The 18,454-nt window shown below is 38.2% G+C and overlaps 1 protein-coding gene and 1 non-coding gene across 5 annotated transcripts in view; one reads left to right on the top strand and one right to left on the bottom strand.

Annotated features, from left to right (window-relative positions):
- Nucleotides 1-18,454, top strand: part of COBLL1 (cordon-bleu WH2 repeat protein like 1) — a 146,116-nt gene that overhangs the window by 41,740 nt on the left and 85,922 nt on the right. The window lies entirely within an intron of this gene.
- Nucleotides 9,026-9,157, bottom strand: LOC133079266 (small nucleolar RNA SNORA42/SNORA80 family). The gene has a single exon (XR_009698146.1). It is a non-coding gene; the product is annotated as a small nucleolar RNA SNORA42/SNORA80 family (small nucleolar RNA).

The following is an 18,454-nucleotide window of genomic DNA, read 5'->3' as shown; positions in this document are numbered from 1 at the left end:
GTACAGGTTTTTGTGTAAACACTAGGTTTTCATTTCTCTTGTGTCTAGGAAAGTGATTGCTGGGTCATGCGGTAAGTGTGTGTTTAACTTCATGAGAAACTTCCAAACCATTTTCCAGAGTGACTCTACCATTTTGCATTCCACCAACAATGCATGAGTTTTGTTTGCTCTGCATCCTCATCAACACTTGGTACTGTCCATATCTATTTCAGCCATTCTAGTAGGTGTGTAGTGATCTCATTTTGTTTTTAATCTACATTTCCCTAGTGGTGCTAGGTGTTGAAGACCTTCTGGTGTACTTATTTGCCTTTTGTTGATCCTCTTTAGTGAACTGTCTGTTTAAGCCCTTTGTTGATTTTTTAAACAGGCTTATTTGTTTTCTTATTGTTGAACATTCAGAGTTATTTATATATTCTGGATATAAATTCTTTGTCTAATGTGAGTTGCAGATATTTTCTCCCTGACTATAGTTTGTCCTTTCATTCTCTTATGGGTGTATTTTATAGGTCAAAAGTTTCTTATTTCAATAAGGTCCAATTTGTTAATTTTTTTCTTTTATGGATTGTTCCTTGGTGTCTTATCTAAGAAGTTGTTGCCTAACCCCAGATCATGAAGATATTCTCCTGTGTATGTTTTGTGTGTTTTGTAAGCCTTACAGCTTTCCTTTGTAATTAGAGCTATTATTTACCCTGAGTTAAGTTTTGTTAAAGGTATAGAGTTTTTTTTGTGTGTTTGTTTTTTAGCATATATATGTCCAATTATTCAAACATCATTTGTTGAAAAGACTGTCCTCTGTCTACTGAATTTTAACCTATGTCAAAAATAAGTTCTTTATATTTGTGTGACTTTCTTTCTAGGCTCTCTATTGTGTTTTGTTAATCTATGTGTCTATCCATTTGTCAATACCACACTGTTTTGATTAGCTTTATAGTAAGATTGAAATCGAGTAGTGTGGGTTCTCTAGCTTTCTCTTCTTTTTCAGATTGTTTCTATTCTCAATCCTTTGCCTTACTATGTATTTTACAATCAGCTTGTCTATAGCTACAAAAATTTTGCTGGAGGTTTTTTTTTGTTTTTAATTTTATTTATTTTCTTATATAGCAGGTTCTTATTAGTTATCCATTTTATACATATTAGTGTATATATTGTCAATCTGCTGGAGTTTTGACTGGAATTGTGTTAAATGTATGGATCAATTTGGGAAGAATGGACCTTTTTACTGTGTTGAGTCTTCTAATCCATGAACATTGTATGCCTCTCCATTTAGTTAGGTCTTCTCTGATTTCTTTTATCAGTGTCATGTAGGTTTCAGAATATAGATTCTGTATACATTTTGATGAAGTTATATCCACGTAGTTCATTTTTGTGGTATTTTAAATTTTTTCTTGGCTATTATGTAGAAATATTTTTGATTTTTATGAAAGGAAATTTTTCTTTTTAACATCTTTATTGGAGTATAATTGCTTTACAATGGTGTGTTAGTTTCTGCTTTATAACAAAGTGAATCAGTTATACATATACATATATACCCATATCTCTTCCCTCTTGCGTCTCCCTCCCTCCCACCCACCCTCCCTATCCCACCCCTCTAGGTGATCACAAAGCACCGAGCTGATCTCCCTGTGCTATGCAGCTGCTTCCCACCTAGCTATCTATTTTACGTTTGGTAGTGTATATATGTCCATGCCACTCTCTCACTTTGTCACAGCTTACCCTTCCCCCTCCCCATATCCTCAAGTCCATTCTCTAGTAGGCCTGTGTCTTTACTTTATTCCCGTCTTGCCCGTAGGTTCTTCATGACCTTTTTTTTTTTTTTTTAGATTCCATATATATGTGTTAGCATATAGTATTTGTTTTTCTCTATGAAAGGAAATTTTAAAAGATATTTTACTTCTTATTTCTGTGCATTAAGAGACCACTTTCCTGCTCCTTGACTCTGAACTACCGGGCTTCTCTTTGCATCTATTGTCTGCTTCTGAGTTTTGGGCTGCCTTGAGTCCTTGCTGGGGTATACTGAAGGGAAAAAAATGGTTAATTCATCACCAGTTCAGTGGTGCTTTGAATTCTGGTCTTCTTTAGTCCACTTGCTCCAGTTTACTCTGGGTCCTCAAATTGTTGCTTCATGCATTCCATCCAAGCTTTATATCTGTATTCTATTCGAGAGACAGGGTAGTGTGTGCTTACCTCATCTTTCCTGCACCTAGTACCAAGAACAATCTCTTTTGCAGTGACTGTAACTAAGTCTTTCCAATCACATGTCAAATTTTGTTTGTTGGGCTTCCCTGGTGGCGCAGTGGTTAAGAATCCACCTGCCAATGCAGGGGACACGGGTTCAAGCCCTGGCCGGGAAGATCCCACATGCCGTGGAGCAACTAAGCCCAAGCGCCACAACTACTGAAGCCTGTGCTCCTAGAGCCCGTGCTCTGCAACAAGAGAAGCCGTTGCAATGAGAAGCCTGCACACCACGACTAAGAGTAGCTCTCACTCACCACAACTAGAGAAAGCCTGCGCGCAGCAACGAAGACCCAATGCAGCCAAAAATAAATAAATAAAATAAATTTTTTAAAAAGGATAGGAATTTATTTTAAAAAAATTTTGTTTGTTATTATCAGGCAATCCACATATGTGTTGAGATCTTGTAAAATATCTCCCTTGTCTACTCCCTGTCAGGAAAATTACAGTACAACTCTTTTCTCAACTCTGAATACCCAACTCCTATTTATAGTCTTAAAGTATTTATTAAAGGAAAATAATAATTTTTGGCTTGAGTAATTGGAGTTGAATATGTGATGTCAGAGTAACATATTTATGACAATTTTCCTTAAAGAAGAGAAGTCATGAAAAATTATGTTTGAGCTATATAAGACCGATTCTGCTGGCAGCCTTGGCAAACTTTAGAGAGGATTGGAGAATTGATATTTAAAAAACAAATCTGTGTGTATGAAACAAATTGTGGGAAATCTGTTACACATTTAAAAATTTTATACAAATGATGAGATGTAGAGGAGGGTGTTTTAAAGAGGGAATAAACTTCCTTAATTTGCATAGGAGTCTCAGAGTTTGTGTTTTTATTCACTGCTGATTTATCCACTCAGAAATTCTGTAGTGAGAGCATTGACAATTTTTGTGTTGAAATTAGGGCAAATACATTTTCTTTTAAATTTGTTGGCCACTTTTGTGTTTAAAGTTTGCTTTAGGTATACTAAGCACAAGCCAATATAACCATAGATTTCTGACCTTATCTCCAGTAATAACTGATCCTTTCAATGTAAATTTTAATAATTCTGTAGCCAAGCATAATCATTTAGGAGTAAAATTATATAGTTTCAATCTGGTTTCCCCAGAAATTGAAACTATTTAGTAACATTTGTATCTGTTAGAAGAGCTCTTGCTTGGCGAAAAAGAAAACAAAGGAGAGGTCAGTTCTTTCGTAGAGGAAGAAAGTACTCACTGGCTTTTTCAAAAGTGGGCAAAGTGTCCTCCATATTCCCTCCCGTTTTTCTTGGAAGAAAAATGTACCTTAGTTCAAAAAAATATAATCAGAGTGTCTTGAAAACACAAGCTGACAAAATATTTCAGTTATGCTTCATTTTGATGAAGGATAGGCATCTGAAGGGAGGAAGGGGAAGATGGTCATGATGAAATGAAAGAGCATAAACTCCGGGATCAGAAAGATTCCACCGAGGATTTATTTGGACATTTTTGTCTCTCAGGTAAGCTCGTGAAGGTTTTAGACTGATAAGTTGCTGCAGGAAGAGGCAGCAAGATGATGGGGGATGATGTTCTGTGCCCCTGGCTGGGGCAGGGTCTACCAGATGTCTCTCCCTGTGGACCCCCAACCCCACGCAGCCCAGGCCAGGAATTCCAGGAAGCCTTTTCCTCTTCAATGTCCCAGTGCCCTCCATACGAAAGCTTAACATCATGCCTACTTTAAAGGAGGGATGCTTAAAGGAATTCCGTTGTTTAGCTCAAGGCCTGCATTGAAGCATTTGGAACTGAGAGGCAGTAAACTGATAACTCACACAGCATCTGTTGTGAGGGGTTATGCCAGCATATCAAATCTAGAAGTTATGCAAAATGCGAACTTGGTACTCATTTGGCCTTGCATGCAATTTCCTATCTTCTGAAGGAATTAATTATAAAACTTATGACAACTGAAATCATACCAATGGTATATGAAAGACTTGCTGAACTTTGATCATAACATCCCTTAAATCTTCTGGAAGCTGTTTAGTTTGCATCAGCTGGTCTCAAGTTAATCGTGGTTGTCTTGTTTGTAGAGGGTGTTTCGGGTTGTAGTTTAAGGGGAGAAGTTTGCAGGTCCATCTTTCCCTCTCTGATACCCCTTATCACCCCCTCTCCCAGCTTGCCTGGCAGATTTCAGCCAGCAGGGACCCAGCATTGCCTAGCTTGGTAATGCCTGCACATGAAAGGACTTTCAGTTACATTGATATTTTACCTGTGACTGATGACATCAGCAAAATTCCTAGAAGTAATGCCTCATTTTCCTTCTAGCCTTGTGAATAACATTGACTTTTAGAACCTTTATGGGCAATTCTAGATGTGAAAGGATTTCAATTAATTTTTTTTCCGTCAGACAGTTTTATTAACTAAACACCTTTTCTTCTTTTTGGAAGGCCAGCGACTCCATCTGTCATCACACACCATAAAATTTTATGAGATTGGTTACCCGGGCAGAAACCCAACCTCTTTTTAAGGTTTTTATTAATTATAATAAGTTTATGTTAATATTACTTTATTAGAAATATCCATTCTAGAAAGCTAGAAGATATTAATAAGCAAAAGTAAGGTAAAGTGACATTCTCTTATCTAGAGATTATCTTTATCTACCCTTCAAGGTGTAGAATTCAAGATCTGTTTTTATGCCCACACACATTTGTTTTTACCCAAATGAAATGCTGTTCATGCTGGTTTATCAACTGCTTTTTTGTGTGTTTTTTTCTGTTAATGCTCTTCACCTTTCCATGTCAATACATTTTCATTTTATGTAATACCCAGTCCATTCTCACATTGGCTCAGTTGCCTCCAAAACATTTATAGGTACTTTGTTCTAATTAGGATCTACTCTGGGGCTTTGCTGTGCATCTGGTTATGTCCTGTAAACTTCTCAAGTCATGACGCTGACTTTTTTTTTTTAATATATAAATTTATTTATTTATTTATTTATTTTTGGCTGTGTTGGGTCTTCGTTTCTGTGGGAGGGCTTTCTCTAGTTGTGGCGAGCGGGGGCCACTCTTCATCGCGGTGCGCGGGCCTCTCACTATCGCGGCCTCTCTTGTTGTGGAGCACAGGCTCCAGATGCGCAGGCTCCAGACACGCAGGCTCAGTAGTTGTGGCTCACGGGCCTAGTTGCTCCGCGGCATGTGGGATCTTCCCTGACCAGGGCTCGAACCTGTGTCCCCTGCATTGGCAGGCAGATTCTCAACCACTGCGCCACCAGGGAAGCCCATGACGCTGACTTTTGAAAGGACCAGGCCATTTGTCCTACAAAATATTGCACTTTCTGGATTTTTCTGTTGTTTCCTTGTGGTGGTGTTAGCTTGTTCTTAAATCCCTCTATATGGAACAGTTAGATCTAGGCAACATGGACTGAAGTTAAATGGTGTTTGACTAGAATATACTGTAGATGGCATCATATATTTCATAACATGTCACATCAGGAGGCACAAGCTCAGGCTCAATTTTCTTAGCGTGCAAACCTAGAGAGAGTTAATTTAACTGGGAGGTGGTAATTGGACAGTTTATCCACTCCAGGTACAAGAAGGGTTTGGAAGGTATTTGCATGGTAAGTTTAATAAAATACAATGAATCAATGGAAATGATGAGTAGTAAAATACCATGAAGAAATTTAAGTGGCATTCAATTCACTTTAATTTGCTAAACCCTGAGGGAACTGCATATTTTTATCAGAAGTAAAAAATATCCTTTTTCTATTATAATTTCTTCTCTCTGTCTCCGTCTGCCTCTTTTTCTCTTTCTCTCTGTGTATGTGTATAATATGCATAATTTTCCTCTTCTGTTGAAGACTTTTCGGTGTGTATCCTTTTAGCCTTGTGAGCGCTTCAAAGTACTGTGTCACTTTAAAAAAAAAAATTAAAGTTCTCCTTTTAGCATGCTGTTATAAAGGAGTAACTTTAAAAGAAGCATCTAGGGTAGTTTCCCTTTCAAAATAAACATATTTGATTACTTGATATGTGGAAGCAACTTTTCCCTAGAGATGGAGATGAGAAGAGTCCTAGAAGGAAGTGGGCTTAGTGAAGACTGGTAACTGTGATAAGTATTTCTCACAATTCACTTTTGTTTGTATTGGCTCTTGCTGTTGACATTGATTTAGGAGGCTTAAAAATTCATATTCTTGGCTTTTCTGAACAATACCAGGTCTTAAATACTAGTACTCGTTGGGTGGGGAAAGGATTTGTGAGTTTAACAATGTCTTTTGCTTTTATGTATAAATGGTATTGACTTAAGAAGAAAACACTAGAGCAACCCAAGGCAGGGAGGGTGGAGAAAGGGGTGGGGTGCAAGGGGATGTCTTTGAACCATCACACTTTGTGTAGGAAGATGAAGTTCCCTTGTGATTCCTGGGGAGTTTTAGTACCTGTGCCGTGTATGTACTGAGCCCCACTTAGTCCTATTCTTTCTCCTCCCTTCGTCTCTGACTGCATTGTTCAGGGGTGTGCCCCTGACTGAACAATGGAATTTGCCAAATGGTATGAAATTTGCTGGGTCATCACTGTGCCTGAAGTAAAGGTTCACTGAAACGTCAGAATTCTAAGTGTGGCATCGTACGATTTTTAAGGACGTCTGCATTTCCCTCACCTGATTTTTGTCTTCCCTACGCACCTCACCCCATGCCCTCCCCCAAATCACCTGAAATGAACTTGTATATGTATACTTCTGAAAATTCTTACCAGGACTGCCCCCAGGTGTAAGATGCCTCTCAAACTCAAAGACATTCCTTCTACTCTTAATACATAGCATTTAGATGAGTGCAATTTTCTTTTATCTTACATCTATGGAATGATTTAGGTACTGCTATTGCCAGGATACAGATGAGAAGGCTGTGGCTCAACTTCAGTTTTGAGGTTTGGATTTTTCCTTTTAAGCAATTGACACATTAAAAAGGCAGACAATTCTTTTGCTTAACAAAGAGTTCTGCTGTTGCTTCCTTGAAATTCATTCTTCCTCTTCTATGTGACCTGGTGATTATAAATAGAAAACCATATGATTTGGGGGGCCTAACTATGATTGAGTAATTAAATAACTTACGTATAAGTTGTTTAACTATCTTGTAAAACTTTTCATAATATGAATTTTAAAATATACACACACAAATCTTTAATCTGTAATTGAAAACTGCCTTTATAATGAATGACCCTAATGATTTTCATACTTCATGCTTTATAAAGGAAAATACTTATGGTCTTATTGATTTTTCTGATGAGTAAAATGGTACTAACCTCAGCCTGCTATAAATAGGCACTATGCTTGGTTTTGAATTGCTGAATGGTTTCTCGTACAAATGTCTTTCTTATTCTATGAAATACTAGGATTCTTTTTTCCTTTTTATTTCTCATCACATGTAGACCCATTAATATTGGAAGGGAATTTCACGTAGAACTTAACATGGAAGCTATAAAAACAAAAATCTGTCAAAGTACAGCATGTTTCCTGGTCACTAGTGATTTGAGTCATAAGGATCCGATGCAAAAACAAAGATTAATTAGGGCAAAACATTATCATAAAAGTCTCTCATTTGTTTTCTTCTAGAATTTTCTGGCAAAATAAAATGTATGTCAAAATTATATGCAAAAATACTTGAAATTAAGTCTTGTTAGCTAAAATATATCACATTTGTAAAAGATTCAGTTTTGATAGTGCTGGAAATTTAAGATGGTATAAATCCCTTCTTTCTTAGTTTTATATTTTAAAGAATAGGCCAAAACCTTTCTTTAAAAGGGTTTATAAACCACTATCATGTAGCAGGGTTTTGTTCCAGCTGAAAAAAATTTTCCATTTATTTCTACAATATAAATAGTGTGCAAGTCACCCCAGCAAGGGATATACTGGGTATTTCAGAGACCTGAATCATAATCTACTTGGGGGTAGATCTGGCTCATAAGGGTAAATTTAAGAGTTTCTGCCCTTTGCTGGTGGGGCGGGGGGGTGCGTCTAGGAGCATATTATCTCTGGACTGCTTTTGGAATTAAGGGGCAGAAGATAAAGTTGGTGATTCTTTTTACCCTAGGCTGAGTAGTGATCCCTGGTTGGAAATTCAGTGGAGTTTCGTGGTAAGAATGTTTATGGGTGGGAACTACAGGGTGTGTCTTCCCATGGAATGTCCACTCCAAGGAGAGGTCTGGAGTATTGTAGGCCATGGAAGGGATTAACCCTGGGGTGGGGCAGCAGTAGGTCACTTAATCTTCCCCAATACTGATTTTCGGGCAGGAGTTTTTGAAGGGTAGGATCTTCACAGAGAAAGAGTATGTGCTTAAAAGTGTTCTCTCCATATACAGAGCATTAGTAAAAAAATGGATGTTTCAAAACTTTAAGTATTCCTAGAAGTCTTATTGAGCCAAAAGAACTTTTAAGTGACTTGAAAAGGGATTTTTTTTCCCCCCTCATGGCATCTAGTGCTTGTTAAGGTACTTTACATATGCAAGTTTAATACATAGTGTTTAGCAGTGTTTCTGTGTGGTTGGTACTGCGCTATTTGAACGTTGAGGAAACTGAGGCCCAAGGTCACATAGTGAGTAAAGGAGCCTGAAATCGGCCCTAGGTATTAACTTGTGTTATATGTTTCTTAGTCATGATGCTTTGTAAAAAGCTGACCATTTTCAATTATGAGATAACCAAGACCCTAACTCTTCTTTCAGGAGCCAATGGGAATTGGTTTGGGAAGTGGATCTATTCCTTACTTAAGATAGCCTCTCTTATGTGTTTATCAAAGGAGGATTTGGATTAAAAAAATAAAATAATTGAGCACTTATCTTTTTTTTTTCCCCCCTGTGCAACCCGCTTCAGTGCCTGCAGCCTACAGGCAGAAGCCAGGCAATGGTTCGGGGCCAGTTTGCTCCAGCATGGGACACTATGGGAGGCCCAGGGGGATGGGCCTGCCATAAATCCAAACCCATGCATAGCACTTATCTTTTTAAATATCTTAATACAAATGTGTAGTATCAGTTTTCAGTTTCAGAACATAAAAGAAAACCTAGCTGTTTTAAATAGAAAAGAAGGGAACGATACTGATAAAAGTGTTGGCAGTTAGAAGCAGCAGGACCTAGGCTAGGCCTTTAGGTGTGTTAATGCCTTTTATCTGGCCTGGCAGGGGCACTGCTGCTTCTGTTACAGTCAGGAAGGTGGAGAAGCTGCCCTTAGAGTATCGCTGTGATACAGAAAGAAAAAAAAAAGTGTCCCATCCATGCTTTGCTTTTTTTATAACCATGAGATTAGTTACTGGACAAACGAGTGCTGTGGCAGCAAAACCCAATGTCTCACAACCTTGCTTAGCTCACTTTCTTCTTCCTAATCTCATGACTGCATATCTAATTAGTAGACCCCTGGTTGCAAGGGAGCCTGGAAAAAGAAACGTGTAGGGTTTTGGCCTCTGTCATACAGGAAGGTACACAGGAAGGAGGTTGGTATGCAGGTTGAACTCCAGTCTACTATATCCATCATACCATTAATACCATTAAAAAAGAATCATGGCGATGGAGGAGACCTCGCTTTGTTTTCCATGACCACATTTCCTGACCTTCCTCACCTCTTACCCTCATTAAAATATCACCTTGGGCCTTTCTGGTCCTGTGTCCTGTGGAAGATTTTCCAATCTTTCCTTTCCAGTGTTTTGAGGGGGTACATATATAGTTGACAAGATTTTTTTTTTTTTCTAACAATAATTTAATTTCTGAGAAACTGCCATCATGATATGTTAGCAGCTTCTAGATATAATCTGTTTGCTGTTAGGATGAGTGTTCATTTTTTTTCCTTCCAGTTTTATTGAGATACAATTGACATATAGCACTGTATAAGTTTAAGGTGTACAGCATAATGATTTGACTTCCATACATCACGAAATGATGACCACCCTAAGTTTAAAGAACCTCTATCATCTCATTTAAAAAACATTTTTTTCCTTGTGGTGAGAACTCTTGGGATTTGATCTCTTAACTTTCATATATAACATAGAGCAGTCTTAATTATACTGATCATATTGTACATCACATCCCTAGTACTTTTTTATCGTATAACTGGAAGTTTGTACCTTTTGACCACCTTCATTCTATCCCTCCCCACCCCCGCCTCTGGTAACCACAAAGATTCTTTTTTTAAACCATGCCATTAGGGAATTTTTTGGTGAATAAATACTTTTAAAATAAATATTTGATTAACATGTGCAGTTATACTTTTTTAAAAAACATTTTTAGGAGGTTGGATATTATAGCAAATGGAGCAGGGGATGCTAGAGCTAAACTCTAGTTCTTAATCCCAAAGTACCAGAAAAAAGTAGTTAGTGATATAACTCTGGGAGAGTATTCAGCAGAGTACTTTTTCAAAGGTAAGCTGCAGAGAATAAAGTGTGTGTGTACAATATAAACTTATGTATTTATATATACCTTATTTCTGGATGGAAAGTAATTTAGATGTGGATTTTCCTGGAGATTTCTGATGGGAGTTATCTTTTGGAGAGCACATTATAAGACAATAGTTCAAGTTATGCAAAAGTGTGGAAAGGAAGGAAGTTATTTCTAAGCTAAAATTGTGTCTTTTGGCATTGTTTTTAGTTCAGGTGCCTAAAACTGTCAAAAGCTGAATTGACTTCTAGAGAGAAGTAGAGTGTCCTCCAGAACTTTCCCTCAGTGACCGATGCTGTGATATGTAAACCATGTTTTCTTTTCTGGAGTTCCTTGTGTAGTCTTTCCATTTTTTTCTTTACTTATCTTCTTAAAAGTTTTTATGCTTAGCAAATATACGATACCAGTTTCTAAGCTAAGTGAAAAAATTGAGGAAGGAGTCTTTGGTTCATGTTTAATTATAATTTGTATTCATACTTTTATCTTGATATTTGTATTTTTATCGCCTTCATCTGTTTCCTCTCAATGCATTTGAGTATAAGAAAAAAAAAAAAAACTAACTGGTAAGCTAAAAAAACCAGCTGGCTCTTTTGGAAGTGTTCATGGTTATGTAATTGGCCCAATATGTATAAAACGTCCATCAACTTAAGGGCAGGAAAGTAAGTAGTAATCTTAGCTGAGCATTATCCAGTTACACTCAATTATTACTTATTTTGGAAAATGTCCTGTAAAAGGGGTAATTGCAGAGAGAATATCTGCAATTACAATCTAGATTTTGATGTGAGAAATAGGCTTGCTGATTATAGGTTTTCAGGTAGATATTTAAGTAGTAATTAAATTAATCTTCTCACCTATTCTGAAATCTGAATAGAAATAATACAATGCTAAAAATATAGAGACTTTTGAGAATTAAGGGATTGGCTAAGTATTCAGCTGTACCCTCTGAACCTCTCTACTCAGGGATAAACACATTACACACCTCCCTCTGCTTGTCCACGTTATTCATGCCCTTCAAGAACATTGTGTTTCTTTTGGAAGATAGTCATTCTCCTAAGCACAGAGGTAATACCAATACTAGCTTTTCCCTGTCATCATGATCTCTATTAAGATGGAGTATTTGACTCATCTAGTACCCTATCTTAATGTTTTGTGTGCTTTTTTTTTTTTAATTTTAAAAACAAAAACAAAAGCCCCCTGTCTTGTGGTCCTGCCAACTGTCTCCCTTGTTGCTACTGGAATTAGCATACCTCTGAAACGATAAAGTCAGAAATTTCACTCACTCTACAGATTCTTTTTTTTCTTTTAAAATTTTTATTCATTTATTTATTTAATTTTGGCTGCATTGGGTCTTCATTGCTGCGCGCGGGCTTTCTCTAGTTGCGGCGAGCGGGGGCTACCCTTCGTTGCGGTGTGTGGGCCTCTCACTGCAGTGGCTTCTCTGTTGTTGTGGAGCACGGGCTCTAGGTGCATGGACTTCAGTAGCTGTGGCTCGCAGGCTCTAGAACACAGGCTCGGTAGCTGTGGCGCACGGGCTTAGTTGCTCCGCGGCATGTGGGATCTTCCCGGACCAGGGCTCGAACCCGTGTCCCCTGCATTGGCAGGTGAATTCTTAACCACTGCGCCACCAGGGAAGTCCTCTACAGAGTCTTATCCTCCTCTCTTTCCTACTAAACCCATTCTATTACTCTTTACATCTCTTCTTATATGTTTTTAGTTATCTGGCTTCTTATGCATTTATTTCTTTGTTCTGTCTAACCTCCCAGGTCAGTCATTTAAACTCCCTTCAATAGCCAGCTCAGTTTCAAGTTTTATTTTCTCCCTAGACAAACTTTGGCTCAACATGCCACCAACCGTAAACCTGAATCAGCCGAAATTATAATATCCCCCTTTTCAGTCCTCCAGCTAGTGGGTGCTCCTGGAGAGAGAAAGTGGGCCTGGATAACCTGGTGGCAGATTCTTTGCATATATCTCATGTAATTTTCCGAACCTCCATGGAAGTTACTGTTATCATCTTTTTCTACATTAAAAAAAAAAAAAGAAAAAGAAGAAGAAGATGCAAAGTTGATTTGAATCCAGGCCTTCTGATGCATGATAGTTCAATAGATGCAGTAGTTCCAAATGTCACATCTGCACATCAGTCTTTCTTGGGGAAGAAAGTCCCTCTTCCCCTGATTGTCAAAAAAGACTCCTGGGCTTCACTCTGGGTCAGCTTTAAGCCATGGTCTTCATAGCAATTCCTATGACCAGAGTAATGCCAGCCTCTAATTGGTTTGGGCTTGAATTATTGCCAATCACGGTAGTAAGGTTGTGAGATTTTTGCCGCTTGTTTTAGGCCATTAGGGCCCACTTATGTGGCTAGCTTATGGAAATCAATCCCACCTAGTCACCAGAACTGCTAAACTGTACAAGAAGTATGAAATGGATATTGAGGAAGCAACTGACAAGAGTCTATTATGGTGGCTGATATTTTTATTCACTATAATGAAAGGGCTTCTTACACTTTCAAATTCTAATAGTTTATTTCAGATTTTGTTACAGAAATTAAGACTAAATCATAAGAGAGGACCATCTGAAATCAATAATAGAACAATTTTATGGGGTTTACTTTCTTCAGAAGCCTCATATGGGTCTAGGGAAAGTTTTTTTTAAATTAATTAATTTTTATTTTTGGCTGCCTTGGGTCTTTGTTGCTGCGCGCGGGCTTTCCTCTAGTTGCGGCGAGTGGGAGCTACTCTTCGTTGCGGTGTGTGGACTTCTCATTGGGTGGCTTCTCTTGTTGCAGAGCACAGGCTCTAGGCGCATGGGCTTCAGTAGTTGTGGCACTCGGGCTCAGTAGTTGTGGCTCGCGGGCTCTAGAGCGCAGGCTCAGTAGTCGTGGCACAGCAGTTTAGTTGCTCCGCGGCATGTAGGATCTTCCCGGACCACGGCTCGAACCCGTGCCCCCGGCATTGGCAGGTGGATTCTTAACCACTGCGCCACCAGGGAAGCCCATGTGTTCAAATACTCTTGATTTATTTCTTCATGCAGCAAGGACAACTTTGTTAACTAGAATTATTTTTATACTTAGGAAAACTGTAAATTGAACTTAAGACATAATATTCATCTGAAAAGTTAGATGTAGTATCTTTTAAATGTCACTGCTTCATTTCAGTCCCTTTATTACCATTAGCTTCCTATTTTATACATGGCTGGTGTAAAAAAGTCCACCTTTTGGGGAGAGGGGGTTAGGATTTCCTCTAGCTATGTTTTAATTGAGGAAGATCTCAGCTGTTGCCCATATATCAGCTTCCATTTTCTTCCTGGAGAATAAGCCTCAGATGTTATTTTTCCTTTCTTGGGCTCAAACACCACTGAAAACACCCCAGCGAGTAGATAGCATAGTTAAACGATGACTGGAGATTCTGTACAAGGTTTATTTTTGCTACCATAGCAACTACTAGCAATTGCATTGTCTCTCACTTTTGGATCTCCTAGCACACATGAAAACGTTTGGTGTAACTTCCCCTGCTGGAAGTTGTGGCTCTCTCCCTGTTTCATCATAAAGAGCTTTGCCTATTGTTTTTTTCCTTTAAGAAAACAAAACAAACAAAAACACAAACAAAAAACCCAACTCTCTAGATCTTTGACTACTTCAATTCATTCATGAGGGTCTCTAGAAGTTTTCTCATGAATGTCCAAATACCCTTATTTTTATATCCATTTACTTTTTTTAAAAAAATTAATTAATTAATTAATTTATTTATGGCTGTGTTGGGTCTTCGTTTCTGTGCGAGGGCTTTCTCTAGTTGCGGCGAGTGGGGGCCACTCTTCATCGCGGTGCACGGACCTCTCACTGTCACGGCCTTTCTTGTTGCGGGGCATAGGCTCCAGACGCGCAGGCTCAGTAGTTGTGGCTCACGGGCCTAGTTGTTCCGCAGCATGTGGGATCTTCCTAGACCAGGGCTCGAACCCGTGTCCCCTGCATTGGCAGGCAGATTCTCAACCACTGCGCCACCAGGGAAGCCCTCCATTTACTTTTTATATTCATCATTTTAAAAATCATTTATTGACCCTTCTGGTACCAATGAAATTGAAAAATGAAAATGACAAATTTCCTGACCTAAAGGAATCCACAGTGTAGGAAGGGAAACAGATAAATGCTTAATAAGTATCATATAGAGCTTTTGCACTCTGATTACTTGTGAATGGCCTCTGCTAAGTGCTTAGCGAACACAGGGCAGGGGGCTAGAATGTTCCACTGGGAGGAAGGGGGACGGGTTAGGGATGTCTTCTCAGAGGGATTAACATTTGAACTGGCTTGTTAGGGACTTCCCTGGTGGTCCAGTGGTTAAGACCCCACACTTCCACTGCAGGGGGTATGGGTTCCATCCCTGGTCAGGGAACTAATAAGATCCTGCATGCTGCACGATGTGGCAAAAAAAAAAAAAAAAAAACTGGCGAAAAAAAAAAAAAAGGACTGGCCTTTTAGAGAGAAGCAGTGCTTTGGACAATGGATGTGCACACATCACCAAAGGAATTCATGGAAGCAGCCATGCAAAATAATTATATATGTGAACACCTTCTATATGCTTTAGCAGTGTGTAAGGAACTTGGGAGGACTAAAGAGATATCTATGAATTATTTTGAAAGAATGGAACTTAAAATTTAGTTAGAGATACAAAATGCAGACCTGAAAATAGAACAATAAGACAATCTAGGATTATAAGTATTGCCAAGTGTTTATGGTGTGGCTTCTGCATCTGTGCCTGTGGGGATAGCACTCCCTTCTTCAAGGGTCTTAAAGTGTATTTGAGAATATAAAACACACATAAATGAAAACTTAGCATTTTAGTCAGTCCATAAAATTGATATGAATGAAATTAGAGATAAGTGCTGTGAACACTATGAAATGAAAGAAACCATCATGAGTTGAGGAGAGAAAAGAATCCTGAGAAGGTTACAGTGGTCCACTTGGACCTGCTGCTTCTCCTCTTCGTGGCCTGGTTTGGCACGTAGAAAGAGTGTAACAATATCCACTCCCATCAGTAGTGTTTGATGGTTTGAACTTCATTCTTACCTCTTGCTGCAAGATTAGAATGTCTGATGCCATTATCTCTTAATCTTTGATGTGTTTGGAATGTCTGGGATGGAGGAAGAGATTTTAGTGTTTGGTTCTGGCCAGCCCAGCCAGGGCACGTGTTTCTGACACTGATTAACTGGATGGCCTTTTTCAGGGCCACAGCCCACAACCTGAGAGGTATGCACCCTGCCTTTCTGAGAGACCTGTGGAATGTTGGCATTTATTGTTGGATTATTGCTGTGGAAGTGCAAAAATACATAGTCGTCATACTCACATACTAATCTTACCTTTGTATAATATCAGAAAAAAATGTTGGAAAGTGACAATCTACTGAACTATTGATAACTTTTTTTTAATAAATTTATTTTATTTTTTTTATTTTTGGCTGCATTGGGTCTTCGTTACCATGTGCGGGCTTTCTCTAGTTGCGGTGAGCGGGGGCTACTCTCCGTTGCGGTGCGCAGGCTTCTCATTGTGGTGGCTTCTCTTGTTGCGGAGCGTGGGTTCTAGAGCGCAGGCTCAGTAGTTGTGGCGCACGGGCTTAGTTGCTCCATGGCATGTGGGATCTTCCCGGACCAGGGCTCGAACCCGTGTCCCCTGCATTGGCAGGCAGATTCTCAACCACTGCGCCACCAGGGAAGCCCAACTATCGGTAACATTTTAAACCTAGCCATTTTATTTTAAATATAACTTTCTTTGGTAAGTTATAATTTTCTAGGTGATAAAACTTATACTTGCAATAGATTTTCTTACTATTTCAAACATTCTAATATGTTCAACTTTTGGTAAACATTATGATTAAGTGATATATTAATAGACATGTTACCTTTATATCCTAATTGCTGTTATGAAGTGTAAATCTTTCATCAGAAATCTACTTGTTATGTTAAAGCAGTCTTAAAATATCTGGCTGTTTTTTTTTAATTGTGATAGAATACACATAACATAAAATTTACCATTTTAACTATTTTAATGTGTATAATATAGTAGCATTTAATACATGTACAGTGTTGTGCAACCACAACTATCCAGTTCCAGAACATTCATCATCATCCCCAAAAGGAAACCCATACCCATTAAGCAGTCACTCCACATCCTCCCTCCCCAGCTCCCAGCAACCACTAATCTGTTTTCTGTTTGGCTTTTGATGTGTATACTTCGATGTCATAGCTTGCAAAATAATGGAAGTACTCTGGTTTGATCTTTATTGCTCAGTTTATATAGTGGTATAATAAAACTTTTCTTTTCGGTTTGTTAGACTCATTTTCTGATCAGGTGAGTATTTTTTTAAAAAATACATTAACGGGAATTCCCTGGTGGTCCAGTGGTTAGGACTCCATACTTTCATTGCCGAGGGCGTGGGTTTTATCCCTGGTCGGGGAACTAAGATCCCACAGGCCATGTGGCACAGCCAAAAAAAACCACAAAACAAAAAAACACCAAAAACCAAAAAAACATTAACCATCATAGAGAGTTTATTTAAGGATGAGCAGCTCTACTTTAGAAGTTTTCTTTAATATTAAAACATTAGTAATTCTATTAATGGAGTAAAAAAAACCTCACAGAATTGGAAATAAGTAGGTCAGGCATTTTCTTAAGCTTTTATAATACTGAGAATGAACGGTTATAACCATGCTAGCCATCAAGGTTATTCACACTTTTGTAATCTGTGGAAATCTAAAACTGTAAAACATAAAAGTAAAAGGCAATGAAGAGTAACAAAGGAATTAAAAGTATCGTCTAAATGAAAATATGTCCTAAATTACAAGGATAAAAATTCCCTTTTTCTCTACTGGATAGTCTTCTCTGAGGCTAAAGAAAAAATACCATTATAAAATAATGTATGACTTTGTTCAGGTTTAAAAATTATATGCATTGATAATGCATGATATTATCAATTTATTTAGTAAAGCATTTTTACTTTTTCCTTAAAAAGCAGTAGTGACATTTGAATACCTAGCTATGCTCTTGATATCTGTTGAAAAGTATCTGTTTTATTGGTTTTCTCTGTGCGTGTCGTTCCCTTATGCCTTCTAAAAAAAATGTTTTGAGCACAGAGTGCTTATAGATACACCCTTTCACAGTGAAGCCCTTTGAAACAAAATCAGGTGGGAAGATTTAATTTGGAGCACATTTGGAATTAAATTTGACTATAAGTTTAGTGGGCAAGAGTGTAGGTCTAGAGTCAGACTGCTTGGGTTCAAATCTTGCCCCTCAGTTGTATTACTTCACTGACAAGACTCTGTAAATAGTTCTTATCCTTAAGTATCTTGCAAACAAGCAGAGTGCCTGTTTGTGGGTTGTTGTGAGGAGAGTGAAAGAGGGCCCGAGGAGCATTCTACAAATGTTGAATTATTGCTCTGCAATAAGTGTCCAGTGGGTGTGAGCTGCTGCTTAGCCCCATGATGACGCCAAAGCATTCTTTATCTAAAAATTAAAATGTTAGCCCAACATTTGTGCAACTCATTAGGAGCAACTTAATTTTCAGCAACCTTTCACAAGACTGTTCCAACCCCTCTCCGTAAGTGTCCACATACTTTTTTTCTTTGGACATGGGCCGTTATTGTGATGTTTTTGTCATATGGATATGAGGCACCTAAAAAATAAGACTTTTTGATTAAAAAAAAGTCTAATCATTTAACCCAAAGTAGATAAATGGCTATTTTCTATGCATTATTCATTGTGATCTACGTATAAGGTGTTGAATCTTGTTTTCGTGTTTCTGATTTTAAAGTCGTGAAAATTACTTTTACAATTAAAATGCAACATTGTGAAGTTCAGAATATTACAGAGGAGAACA

The sequence above is a fragment of the Eubalaena glacialis genome, chromosome 1 (genome assembly GCF_028564815.1).
Source record: "Eubalaena glacialis isolate mEubGla1 chromosome 1, mEubGla1.1.hap2.+ XY, whole genome shotgun sequence".
Lineage (NCBI taxonomy): Eukaryota > Metazoa > Chordata > Mammalia > Artiodactyla > Balaenidae > Eubalaena > Eubalaena glacialis.
This window is presented reverse-complemented; position numbering and strand designations above follow the sequence as displayed.